Below are 12,202 nucleotides of genomic sequence, written 5' to 3'. Positions count from 1 at the left end.
CCGTTTCAGAGAAGGAATGCCTCGCTGTTGTCTGGGCGGTTGAGAAGTGGCGACAGTACCTAGAAGGGAAACCCTTTGAAGTACTGACTGATCATGCCGCACTCACTTGGGTATTCAACCATCCTCGTCCAACATCAAGACTTACTAGGTGGGCTATCCGACTCCAGGGATTTGACTTTACGGTGAGATACCGAAAAGGGAGATGTAATGTTGTGCCTGATTCGTTATCCCGTGCAATGCCTGAGGGAGAGCCACTGGGAAGTGTTGCGGTATGCCAGGCAAAGGATGTGAATGGAGACTTACCGATCAACTGGGAAGAACTTGGTCGAAGCCAAAAAAGTGATCAATCATTGCAGCCTCTGTGGGATGAATCAAAGCTTAGCCCTATCGACCCCCAACGTATCCATTATGTTGTACAGAACAGCTTTCTGTTCCGATGTGTCCCTGAAAGTCAAAAGGGTCATACTTTGCAAGTAGTCATCCCAAAGGATCTCCGGCAGCAATTTCTCCAGTTTGCACATGACAATCCTTTAAGTGGGCATCTTGGACGCATGAAAACATTGCGGAGACTACTCAACGTGGGGTACTGGCCAGAAATCCAGCGAGACGTATGGGATCACTGCAAACAATGCCAAACCTGTCAGCAATACAAGCCACGTATATCCAAACTTTCTGGAACCCTTCAATCTACTCCGGTAAAAGAACCCGGATATATGATAGGCATTGATCTTATGGGACCATTCCCAAGGAGCACGAAGTTGAATGAGTATTTATTGGTTTCTGTGGATTACTGTAGCAAGTGGGTTGAGGTGTTCCCGTTGGTGGGTACCTACGTATTTGGTATCAGACCGAGGACCACAATTTACCTCACAACTTCTGAACGCTACCTGCAGACAATGGGGTGCCATTCAAAAACTTACCACTGCATACCATCCGCAGACTAACCTGACAGAAAGGGTAAACAAAACTCTCAAGACTATGATTGCCTCATATGTCAAGGACAATCATCGGAATTGGGACCAATGGATCCATGAGTTCAGGTTTGCAATCAATTCAGCTTGGCAGGAGAGTACGAAGTATACCCCAGCGGAAATCGCTCTGGGACGCAAGTTGAAAGGACCCCTTGAACTATTCCAATATCGTTCGCCTGATCCTGACCAATCTGCGTATGAAGTTGTTGAACGTCAGCAAGCACTACTGGAGAGAGTAAAGAAGAATGTTGCGAAAGCCCAAAGCAGACAACAGAGGTACTACAACCTGAAGAGGCGGCAAGAGACCTTCCAGGAAGGGGAACTCGTCTGGGTTCGTACTCACCCGTTGTCTCATGCAAGGGATGCCTTTATGGCTAAACTAGCTCCTAAGTGGCATGGGCCAGCCAAAGTCCTGAAACAGTTGAATAACGTAAACTACAGAGTTGAGCTGTTGATCGACCCTAAACAAGTTGAGACATACCATGTAGAAAATCTGAAAAGGTTTTACGGCCAGGTCAGGCCTTCTTCTGAGAGGGGGGGTGTGTAACAGTTCTAGTAAACTGTTACCTGTCTCCTATGTTGAATGCAAGTTGTAATTTCACTCCCTGCCATTAGAGGGCACTAGGGAGCCATTATTTGGGAGATCTCTCCAGGCCAGAGAGTTAAAGGAAGAGGGAAGTGTGAGTTAGATATACCTGTTAGCTGAGAGCACATGCTCTTTCCATGCTTTCATTTGGAAAACCCTGTTGAGGAACATCTGTGTTCAATATCTCAATGTGAGTTGATTTATTTGTTTCTTTAACATTAACAAAGGTTTATAGTGCAAAAGTATTTTGCTTGCTGAACCTCATGTTGTATTGTTTGTTTTATTTTGATCAGAGGGTTTTGGTATCTGCTTGATATTGATGGGCTTCACAACTGATTCAAGTTCTTTGTGTCATTATCTTCAACGTGGAAGTATATCCGAACTCCTGAAGGAAAAGACACTTTTCCTTTGGATTAACCCTTGATTGAACAAATGTGGAAGATGTTCTTCTAAACATCCTAAACATCTACAATAGTGTGATGGACCAAAGACATTTGTGCTAACTCTGGACTTGAATATTGGGTGTACATTTATAAGATTTTACTTCCAAACACTGCCTCATGTAATTTTGTCAAGACATTTTGTATGATCTAAAAATGTATACTGTACCTAAGGGAAATATAATTGTTGGTAAATGGTGATTGATCCCTCCTCATTTATTTATGTGACCCTTGACTTTAGTGTTACAATGTGGCTATGCATGGGTGCCCAGGAAGTTTGTTTACTCAGTCAGCCAATCAAACAATTTATTTATTTTTATTTTATTTATTTTTTCTCCTTCTCTGTAACCCTCCTAGGTGATCCTGCTTCCATATTCCCGGCCAAACAACAACAACAAACCTACATTTCTCCTTATATACACCCACACACACACAAACTAACACATGACCATCTCCACACACTCATTAAAGGGTAAGTTCGGTATTTTACACTTAAAGCCCTGTTTACAGATCGTTTCTGATGAAATAGAACGGTTAAGATTAAAATTTGGACACATGCTCCTGTCCCGAGAATTTTAGGTTTATTTCGCTTTCCCAAAAACCTGTAGAATGGGTGTATAGGTGCACTCGAACAATCCTTCATAAAACGCATTAAACTTTCGTTTACAAAGATGTGAAACTCACCGAGTGGTCAGGGGTGTTCACTGATATGCTCACACAAAAATCGCTGCAAAAGATGCTTTCCAACAGGTTTTATCATAGTTTTTGTCCAACTCCATTGACTTGTATTGAAAGAGCTGTGTGAGGTACGGTATTACTCCGCTGCTTCTTCTTCTGCTTCTTCTGTGTATTCAATGAAATGCCAGTGGTTTGCTTGCAATTGGCAAAGGTGCATTATCGCCACCAACTGGGCTGGAGTGTCTATTATTCAAGCTCTCAGCGGAAGAATCTACGGGTGTGAGACATTTGGAAAAATAGGTCCACAGTTTTACAACGAATGGTAAAACACCTGTTGGAAAGCATATTTTGCAGCGATTTTTGTGTGAGCATATCAGTGAACACCCCTGACCACTCGGTGAGTTTCACGTCTTTGTAAACGAAAGTTTAATGCGTATTAGGAAGGATTGTTCGAGTGCACCTTTACACCCATTCTAGAGGTTTTTGGGAAAGCGAAATAAACCTAAAATTCACGGGACAGGAGCATGTCCAAATTTTAATCTTAACCGTTCTATTTCATCAGAAACGATCTGTAAACAGGGCTTTAAGTGTAAAATACCGAACTTACCTTTAAAAAAAAAAAAAAAAAAATAGCTGTACCCCCCGAAGCTCACAGTATAATTCGAACACTGCCGACAATGAAACACAAACAGAACTGAACTTAAGTACACGTGATAATGAGTGCACAGCTGAACATAATAAGTGACCAACACAACAAACGACTAACTCAGGCAGAAGATGGTGAGACACAAAGTCCAAACTAACAGACCGTGACAGAACGCCCCTTCCCTCAAGGCACGTCCTCAAACCGTAGAGAGAAGGAGGCATGGAGGATGAGGAGATGCCGAAACAGGCAGAGAAACATAGATATGAGGAACCTGGGCTATGATTGTCTGTGTCTGAGGTGGAACAGAGGGGCTGATGGGAGGCAGCGATAATTGCGTGGCAGAAATGTTTGAGGACTGGGAAGTAGTTTCGTCAAAAGTATCGACTTCGGTACCAAGTTGGTACTGAAATAAAAAAAAAATGTGACGCTTTGAGCGCTGTTGAGTGGAATCGTAAACACCTCTGATTGGCCATTGTGTTCACGCACTCATCAGATGTGTCTGTGATTGGCTACAATGGTCAACGCTCGAGAGTGTTTGAGGCCATGTCCACACTAATACGTTTTCGTTTGAAAACGCATCTTTTTCTCTCCGTTTTGGCCTTCCGTCCACACTGAGACTGCGTTTTTATTAATGAAAACGAAGCTTTTTGAAAACGCACTCCAAAGCGGATACATTTGAAAACGCCGTTTTCGCGTTGTAGTGTGGACTGTAGTGTGGACTGTGAAACCGGAGGGATTTAAAAACGATGACGTAAATTTAGTCATGTGACGCATATTGTACCAATAGATATTCATGTTTATACCAGTATTGTGCCTGTTATGTGCTATTCACTTTCATGCACTGTTGCTAAAAAATTCTACATTGCACACTCTTCATATCACAGTCCTGCAAAGATGACAGAATTTACTCACATTTGCTGTCGGTAATACATGAGAACAGTCGCGTTTTAGACCAAACATATGGTGTCTGCGTGCGACCTGGACGCATCAGTGAATGGTGAGATATTTTACCAAATAAAATGATCCCGTCAGAAGAATTGCGCGATAACTTCATTATTTATTTTTCCATCTGAATCATATCAGTGAGCATTTGTGGGGTTTTACACATGCGCAGTAAAGGTGAATTTAGCGTTTTCAGGCGTTTTTCAAAAGTTTCTCATCCACACTGAAATGTCCGAAAACGCTTGAAAACGCTAGTGTGGACGGAGAGCGTTTATAAACGAAAACGCCGTTTTCAAATGTATCCGGATTAATGTAGACGTAGCCTGAGAGCACACAGAAGTGTTTTGAGTTTTTTTTTTTTTAACGGGAGCAGGAGCTTTTGATCAGCAGACCGGTCCTGCTTTCAAACGCTCCCGTGTGTATCCGTGTAAGCGCTCGCTGAAGAGCGTCACTAATGTATATTTACATGTTTTTGAAGGGCTGATCATTGTAGCCAATCACAGACATATCTGATGAGTGAGTGTGTGAGCACAATGGGCAATCAGAGGTGTTTACGATTCCGCTCAAAGTGTCACATTTTTTACATTTCAGTACCGAAGTCTGTACTTTTGACAACACTAGTGGAAAGGGCCGGACAAAAACCACCCAACAATGAAACAGTATTTTTGAAAGGTGGTGGGGGAGGGTGGTTTGGATGGGAACAGTGAATTTGGGACATGACTGACAGATTCTGATAATAAATAGGCAAGTCAACTTCTCCAATATAATTCTCCCGTGCTTGAACCAAAAACTCACTCTCATGCGCCTTCAGTCCATTTCGCGGCGCTGTTTCTCGGCAGCCTCAGAGGGTGCGTTAAAGTGGACATAAGCCCGTTATACCCAATGTGCTTGACTGTCATCATGCACAATTTCAGACATGTTTACTGTAGTTTACACCCATATGGGTCAACAATGCTATTCTGATTGTATTGTCATGTTTGTCAAATTCATGGGTCCAGAACTTCAAAATGCTACAGTAAAAATGTCTAAACTTGTGCATGGTGACATTCAAACACATTGGGTATAAGGCCTCAGTGCAACTTTTAAGGCACCCTCAAAGACAGCTGAGATATAGCGCCCCCAACTGAGACAACAATGCAATGGCTCTCCTAACTGTTCTGTCATGTTTGTCAACTTCATGTGTCCATAATTTCAAAATTCTGCAGTAAAAAATCTGAAATTGTGCATGATGATAGTCAAGCACAGATGCAGGGTATAAAGCATCAGTGAAACGGCCCCAAATAGGCCAACAATGTGATAACTCTTCTAACTGTATTGTCAGATTGGGTCCATAACTTTAAAATGGTACAGTAACCATGCAATGGCTCTTTCAAGTCAGTTCAATTTAATTCATACATTAATTTGTATAAAGCCTTTTACAATACATATAATTTCAAAGCAGCTTTTCAGAAAATGCAAGTTTCTATGTTACAAAACCATAATAGCATTTTATGAAATATCAGAAAGTACCATTGTAAGATAGTACAACTTCAAAACTTCAACTACATGCCAGAGGCATAATGGGCAATAAGTAAGTAAGTAAGATAGTACAAATATCATACATGCATTTACAGTTTTTCTCGATTGCTTAAACACTATAACCAGGCTTTTGAACTAAAATTTCAAAACCATAATGCCATTTATCAAAAAGCACACCCATTTCACTAAACTATAAACACTATTCCCTGTTTTGACACATGAGTCAGATTTGTTGAACTGTCACTGCAAAACTCTACACACAAATCCCTTCATTTCTCATTGCCTAGACCATGTTGTCATTTAGAAAGCACTAGCATTCAAAATTGTTCACTCAAGTCAGCACAGCTTCAGCTCAGTTAGCACACAATTATCCAAGTGGAAACACTAAGAGTCAAAATTTAACACACATCAATCAGATCCTTCAATAGATATATAAAAGGGCCCAAATCAGTTTATTGCGTTTTGGAACAATGGATCCAGAAAGACATAATAAACAGAGCAATTCCAAGAGGGTCCTCACACCATCGGTGCTCGGGCCCTAATGAAGGAAGAGGGATAAGAATGAGGAGGAGGAAGGGCAAGGCCAAGAAGACAAGCAGTCTCAGATGAAATTCAAGCCACTCTAGTTGCCCATGTGTTAGTCAATGCTGTGACTATGAGGGAGGCTCGGCTACGAGTAAGGCCAAATTTGAGTCGCTTTACCGTCGCCTCGAGAACCTTCAGGAGGTGTGGTGGCAAACAAAATTCTATCACTGAATAAGAGACAAACATTTCCAATAGTCTTTGATGAGGTTTATTTTCTTGCCAGAAAAGGCCAGCAGTCGTACAGTCACACAGAGTGGCTGCAGAGTGTAACAGTGAAGGGAGGGCATCCTTTCTCCTTTATAGTCTTGACTCCCAGAATGTGATCTTTCTAGGCCAATGATGGTATTTCAACCATATGTGGAACATTCTTAGACCTGTTCATCATATTGTCTCCTTGAGTGGAGACCCTCCTGTCACGACCAACACTCTTTACCATTCCAATACTATTCGAATTCCATATTAGAATATGGTTTGTGTGTGCTCTTTTACTGTCATATGTTGGTCACACAAATCTTACTGTAAGTAAATATAAAAAAAAAAAATAGAGGAGAGAGTAAAAAAAAAAAGAGTAAAAAAAAAAAAAGTAAAACAGGAAAAAAAAAATATTTTTGTGTGTGTGTGTTTTCTGTGTATGAATAAAAATGTGCCAATGTATCCACTGGTTGTGTCTTTTGTGGGGGGGGGGGACCACAAGCAACATAACTTACCATTTTTCGAAATGTTGTTTTGAATGTATTGCACCAGTGTGTTAGACTATGTTGTAGTGTGTGTGATTTTGAGGGCTTGTGTGTCCTGTCTGAGGGCAAAGTTTGGTTTTTCAGCAAGAGTGGATGGTTTTGAGTGTAGAGCTTCATTTTGACCTGAAAATAGGATGTTTGGGGAATTGGGTGAGACGTTATGGATTTGTGTTTATAGTTTTGAGAATACGAGGCATAGTTTCAATAAATGTGTTTAAGCAATCGAGAAAAACTGTAACCAAAATTATTGTGCATTTTAAAGCAATGATAAAATGGTAATTTTGTATAATCCATGTTTGATATTCTGGAGTCCTTGCAGGGGTAGGTTTCATCTATTCAAAGGTCTTGGGTCATCTGAAGTCTTCATAAGAGGCTGGATCCAAGCTGGAGCTGGCATAATCTCTAGTTACCTCGTGAAATTGAAATTTTGTTATAATTGTTTAAAAAATATATATATTCAAATGATTTATAAATACATTCAAATTATGTCATGTGCAATAATTAAATAATGATGTAATTATATTTTGCACAGTAATTTTATTTGTTGTTATTATTATTATTATTATTTATTTACCTTTCAAAATAGTTTAATATTCTTTTCTGAAAATAGACACAATAGAAATAGGGTCCTAAAAAGTGTGAATAGGAGAAAAACCACATGGTCCCTAAATTGAGCTGATGACATGTACAATAATTAAAGAATACTGTAAATATATTTATGTGCCTTTATAATTTTACAGTCCATTTTCGCTGATTCAGCAAAGTTGCTCCACTCCCTGGAAAATGAGAGAGGAAATGTATTATAATCTAACAATACAAATTGCTTTGAACTCCCCATACAGTAACAAGTTGCAGACTTAAAATATTTATTATATTTATATTTAAGGGATTTTACTACTAAATATTTACCTCGGAGTCAAGCAGCATTTATCATCTGTAATCCTGTTGTGTAACCAGTAGATGGCTGTATTGCCCTATATATAAACATATGGATGTGTATTCCCTAGTTGCTGGATGTTTTCAGTCTTAATTACTTGCATGTATTAAGTTTTTAATTTGGACATATATTTATTATTAAAGACTATTAGAGATTAAACATTTGTCTCAGAAATGTTCATTTGAAGTGCACTTTTTTTCATTATTATTAGTCAAATATGGACACAGAAAAAGCATTTTGTTACTCATACTAGATACATATAATAGCTTTATCAGTCATCTTTATCACACAAAAGTAATCAGAATAAATATTGCAACCAGGGCGATACTTCAAAATAATTGAGTGTTTACATATTACGAACAGAGTTGATTTTAACAGTTAAATCAAGACAACACAGCTCAGCTGTATTATGTTATGGGCTCTCACTGAGCTCTAAAATGCCTCTCCACCTGAAAAAAGCCAGTACTGTAATATAAATAGTATTAGTATAGTATTAAAAAAAAAATCAGACTTACCACGAGTAGGCTAACGTTATCCAGCATCCTCCTGATATAGCGACGATGACTAATGATAAATATCATTCGTCTGTACTATTCCTTCTATAAGAGATGATCTCAACAATATAGTGTAGCAGCAAATAAATACAGATAAACTTTATATCACTAAAATGAAATAGAAAGCTGCGATTACAGACGCTCACATCCACACATAAACACACCACTGACGTCTTCACTTCCAGGTCACGAGGCTATCAATCAAAAGCTCAGTAACCAATGAGAACACACTGCTACTAGCCCCGCCCCCACGAGAGAAATGTGTCAGAACGGCGAACGAAAACTCCAGAAATGTAAATGAAAACTCTGGAAGCGCATTTGTAAGTTCAGATCAGCGATTGAAATATGAGAAATAGTTAGCAAAACATGCAGTGTATTAAAAACTAAGTCAAAAAATTTGCCTGCGATTTATTCTTTTTTAGTTTTAGAGATAATTTATTTAGTTTGAATTTATATTTTCATTAGTTTCTTGAAAAGCTACGTTCATTTTTATTGGCACAAGAATATCTCCATACTACTACAGCCTACTAATACTCTAATGAGAGTTAGTTGACATGTTAGTGAAAGTGGACTATTGAAATAAAGTGTAACCAGATACTGCAGTGGATACTTACTAGTGATGGACTTGTTTCTCTGTTGGTGCCTATTCTGCTCCGTAAGTCCAATGCTTGATCTAAAAATATATATATTTTTAAAAAAGTGTGTTAATAGGATTATTGATTGGGTAACATAGGACCATTTTTTAATGTTCCATAAGTGTTATATAAATCTGGAGAACCCTTACTAAAAATTAACAATGTTTTGCGACACTAACCAAATGGTAATAAATTATTGTAATACGTAAAATAGGAAAGAGGCTGCACTATGCATAAACTTATATTTGCAAAAATGCGCTTCGGCGCGTGCAAACTGATGAAGGCACGCGCCGAAGCGCATTTTTGCAAATAAAAGTTTATGCATAGTGCGGCCTCTTTCCTATTTTACGTATTACAATTATCCAGGCCAGCACTCTAAAAGTTTATTAATATATGCAGTGAAGCCTGCTCCTATATTCACTTAAAAAATTATTGTATTAAATCCACCATAAAAACATGGTTTCTACAGTATAATAAAAAACATGGTTAATTTAGCAAATGTCCTTAAAGGATTAGTTCACCTCAAAGTTGAAAATTGTGTCATCATTTACTCACCCATAAATTGTTTTAAACCTATTTGAATTTCTTTCTTCTGCTGAACACAAAGAAAGATATTTTGAAGAATGTCGGTAAACAGACAGACTTGGGTCCCATTGACTTCCATAGTAGGAAAAAAAATACTATGGAAGTCAATGGGACCCAAGTTACAGACATTCTTCAAAATATCTTTGTGTTCAGCAGAAGAAAGAAATTCATACAGGTTTGAAACAACTTGAGGTTGAGTAAATGATGACACAATGTTCAACTTTGAGGTGAACTAATCCTTTAAAAGAACAGCTCATCCAAAAAAAAAAAAAAAAAAAAAAAATACAGTTAAATCTCATTATGTAGCCTAGCTTACTCACCCATATGTTCGAAATTGTATGAGTTTCTTATCTAGAACCATAATTAAGATATCTTGAAAAATGCCTTTTATTTTTGTCATAGGCTACAATGAATACAGTTGTTTTATTCCCAAAATTCTTGTGTTTCACAAAAGTAAGTTATTGAAAATACTTTCATTTTGAAAGACATTTATTTTTGGGTCAGCTAGGCCTGTAAACTCAAGAAGATAAAGCTTGTCTGGAGGGTTTGAACCAGTGCATTTGAGCAGAGTTTACATGTTCTGCCTCTATTTCACGTGTAGCCTATTTTATGACAATACTCACCGCATCTGAACGTGTGGCTGGATAATATTTATTCCCCAAATGCCTGGATCATGAAGGAAACACACACATACACATCAATATTAGTTATTGGTTTTACTTACTAACGGAGACATTTGCAAAAGCTTGCAAAATTGACTCACCAGCTCCAAAACATATTATTACGACTCGTAATTTAACTGATCGGTTAGCCATCCCGCGATCAATAGCTTCATAGCAGCTAAGCCTAGTTTGCAGATTCTTAGAGTAAGACTGTGACAGTTCCTTTCTGTCTAAAGATACAATATAACGTTATATTCTCAGTTCACTCGTTGTAAAGCTCCCATGCTGAGTTTTATTTTATTTTTTATCATAAACTAAGTTAGACAAGTTACACATGCTAGCAACACATAACATTAATACATTGGAATACCGTATGCACTAATAATATTGTTCTAATCACGTTTAGATTCTCAATTTCATACACTAACGTTATATATTGATGTAGCAGAATAATAAAGTTTTAACGTTACCTTCCGTAGATTGCAGTATGTCCGTTGTTAAAATTCTTTGTCCATATTCCTTATTTGTTCTTCATTTACATCCAGCAACACCCAGCAACTCGCTCAAAATAAACATTTAGCAGACCGATGTAAAATAATCCATGTTTTAAACGATGTAAAACCCACAGAATAGGCTAATATTGAAGATCCCGCGCACGCAGCAGCAAAGCAAACACCAGGTGTGTTCGACATCGGCTGCGGCTGGATGCACCCGATCGGCGAGAGTAGCCGCATGCAGGCGGGGAGGAGCTGCAAACGGAGATGTGAAGTCGGACACTTTCTGGTTCCCGTAGTGACCGATCACGTGGTGTTTGCATACTTTACCACAGCTGAAGTGAAATAAATGCAATATTTGCCAAATAATGTTTCAGAGACATTTTCATTCAATACTTTATGTACTGCTTCACACAGCGTCCGTTTGAACAAGAATAAAGTTCAACATAAGCTACTATCAATGAAGTGGAGTCTACGTTTTTTAATCAGTTTTATTTTGATAAACATGACACAATATAACATCGCAACTACATGAAAAGAGTGTTTACTGTTATAAAAAAACTGATTTGTGCGCTTTAGAGGAACTAAAGGTGTTTGAATAAACACGCAACACATGTGATCGTTGTCATGCAATGAATCCGGCCAATCGTGGAACAGCTGTGTCGTCATCAGCCCACGTGCAGCCCAGTGCAGCCGCTCTTGAGAAGCTGCGCTGGCTGAGTTCTCTGGCTACTCTCGAATCGCTCTCGCGGTACTTTGATGGCATACGTCACAGTCACGTGGCGTCGGCGCTGGATCAAGTCGGACAAATTTTCTAACCGGCATGCACTGCTTCAAGTCAGCCGCCGATCGGTCTGCGCAGAGCTGCATGAAGTCGAACAAGCCTACCGACTCACTCAACTGACGTTTATTCAAACTTGACTCGTAAAGGCGCGCTTAGTTGTCATTGGCTAGATTCCTGGATGACAGTCAGAATAAACAGAGAATAACCAATCATGCTCAAAACAGCTAGGAGAGACAGCCAATAGTGTGGCAACATTGCAATTACAGGAAAAATAAATAAATAAAATAATAATTAAAAAAAAAAAAAAAAAAAAAAAATATATATATATATATATATATATATATATATATATATATATATATATATATATATATATATTTGGTTGTATTTGTAGGCTGGCTGTTATATTTAATCAATTGGTTAAATTGTTTTTTTATTGCAGTGCATG

This window comes from Abramis brama (genome assembly GCF_963993115.1).
Source record: "Abramis brama genome assembly, chromosome: 15".
Taxonomy (NCBI): Eukaryota; Metazoa; Chordata; class Actinopteri; order Cypriniformes; family Leuciscidae; genus Abramis; species Abramis brama.
The sequence above is the reverse complement of the archived record's forward strand: the minus strand, read 5'-3'. Positions refer to the sequence as shown.